We start from the raw sequence: 2,276 nt of genomic DNA on the forward strand, positions 1-2,276 counted from the left end.
TCTATGCTCCAACAGGTCTAGGGATGGCATGCAGGGAGGGGGGTTCTCATGTGTTGGCCCTCGTGGCACAGAATGGAGATCTGGTGTGGCTGATGGTGGGCCTGATCACGATGCGGCTGTAGCCTCAACCCCTCCTCTGAGTCCCACACCTCGGACTGCAGGTAATCAGCAAAGAGAGCCCCGGCACAGCACAGGACATGCCCCAGGTGGTGTTTTTGCACAAAGCTGTCTAAGTACGTGGCCAGCTCATTGTCATCCAGCCCATTGAGCAGGATGTGGTCGTGGTGTTCCAGCAGGATGGCCAGGCAGAGGAACAGCATAAATGGGTTCCCCTGGCCAGACTCCTGGGGGGACTTCCCAGGGTCTTTCTGGGAGCCCACCTCTCGAACCAAGGGGGATCCTACAGCCATGTTACCAGCGGCAGATGCCTCCTGGGTGGATGGTGGAGATGAGGAAGGTGGGGAATCGGGGTGGGAAAAGGAGGAGAGCAGAGGGTTTGGGGAGTTTGGCAAAGGCTTGGAGAGGGACTTGGAGCTCATAAGGGCGGCTGGGTGGGGCAGCTGGACCAGAGGGTCCCTCCTGAAGCCCATGTTATCCCTGAGTTGTTGGAGGCCAGGCCATCCGGGATGGCTTGCTCAGGTGGCGTCCCCGATACCAGGCCCCTGGCTAGCTGTGGTCAGGTGGTCAGTGGAATCTTCAAAGGTGCTACCTCCTGCTGGCGCAGTGGCTCACGCCTGTCATCCCAGCTCTTAGGGAGGCAGAAGTGGGAGGATAGCTTGCGCCCAGGAATTCGAGGAGACCTGCCTGGACAATGTAGTGAGACCCCGTTCTCCACAAAAAGGAACAAAGTAAAAAAACAAAGGTACTACTTCCTCCACCAGCAGGCCTCAGCATGTGCCTGTCACACGGGGCACCCCCTGAAGCCACCAAAAACAATGTCTGCCACTTGGCTGGGGGATCCAACCAGTTCTTCCTCGTATTCAGGAGGATCGGGGGACAGTGACCTTCAGGTGACTTCAGTATGCGGAGGGCATCGTCGAAGGCGAACTCACGCTTGAGCTCCAGCAGCAAATTCAGAGGAAAAGCAAAGACTTTTGTTCCTTCTCTATTATAATAGGAAAACAAAACTAAAAGGACCTATATAGTTTAAGTACCAAAAAAACCTACAAATTGATAAAAATAGAACTCAATGAGCTAGAAAACCAACATGCATCTCATTCATACTTCCATTGGAATGGATAAGCAACCCCATGCATGGACTGGTCTCTGCAAGCGGTGACAAGACAGACCTGAGCTCAAGGTAACTTCCGTTTCCCTGGATGGGAGCAGCAGACACGTACAAGACTGGGAATGAGAACAGAATTTGGAGAAAACTGTATTCCACACTCTGGCAATACATTTGTAAACCTGGGAGGAAAGGACCCCCCAGGATATGAGTCTCCTCAATGGGACGCCGAGGTCAGATCCTTGGGTGAAACTTGGCTCAATCACTCACCAGCTGTGTGACCTTATGCAAGTCCCTTAGCGTCCTTGTGCTTCAGTTCCACGTCTGTCATATGGAAGTAATGATAGTTCCTACCTCTTGGGTACTTGTGAGGACCGACGGACTTCATGCGTGGAAGTGCTCAGACCTGGCACACAGCAAAGGGTCAGGAAGGGGTGGAGTTGCTGTGTTGGCACACAGGCTGTGCATCTGAGATAAATTAATGTGCATTTCCACTTGCGTTTGTAAAATCAACTCTTGAGGGATTCAAAGTAAATAATAAAACAATACAAATCTTAACAGAAAATGAGGAATTAATCCTGGGGCAAGGAGGACCCTCCTAACCTAAATGAAAACAAGAGAGTTCTATTTAGCTATATAAAATCTTTTATATAGCAAAAGATGCCATAAATAAAGTTTGTGGACAAACGATGCGTTCAGGAAAATACTAGTGATGCAGATGGCTGTAATATGCAAACAGCTCCTAGACACCCGCAAGGAAAGCACACACGCCCATCAAGAAACAGACAAATGCCAACGGCCATTGCACAGTGAGGAGTGCGCCAATCGCCGGGCGGCAGGGAAACAGTGGAGAACGTTGCCCACTGCCAGGCTGGCCGAAGTTACAACAGCCCCTTAGGGTGGCCGCCTCGGTGGACAGCTGCCGGCAACACCCGTGAAGACTGACGAAGCCAGCGTCCCTGGGATCTAACACACAGAAATACACATGCCAGGACACGCAAGGCGGCCCATGGAGCACTGACCCACAGTGGATGGCAAAGCGGTCTCCCAT

At 52.0% G+C, this 2,276-nt stretch overlaps 1 pseudogene; it reads right to left on the minus strand.

Moving 5' to 3' along the window:
- On the minus strand, positions 1 to 2,276 carry LOC108293452 (annotated as a pseudogene).

The sequence above is a fragment of the Cebus imitator genome, unplaced genomic scaffold (assembly GCF_001604975.1).
Source record: "Cebus imitator isolate Cc_AM_T3 unplaced genomic scaffold, Cebus_imitator-1.0 Scaffold538, whole genome shotgun sequence".
Lineage (NCBI taxonomy): Eukaryota > Metazoa > Chordata > Mammalia > Primates > Cebidae > Cebus > Cebus imitator.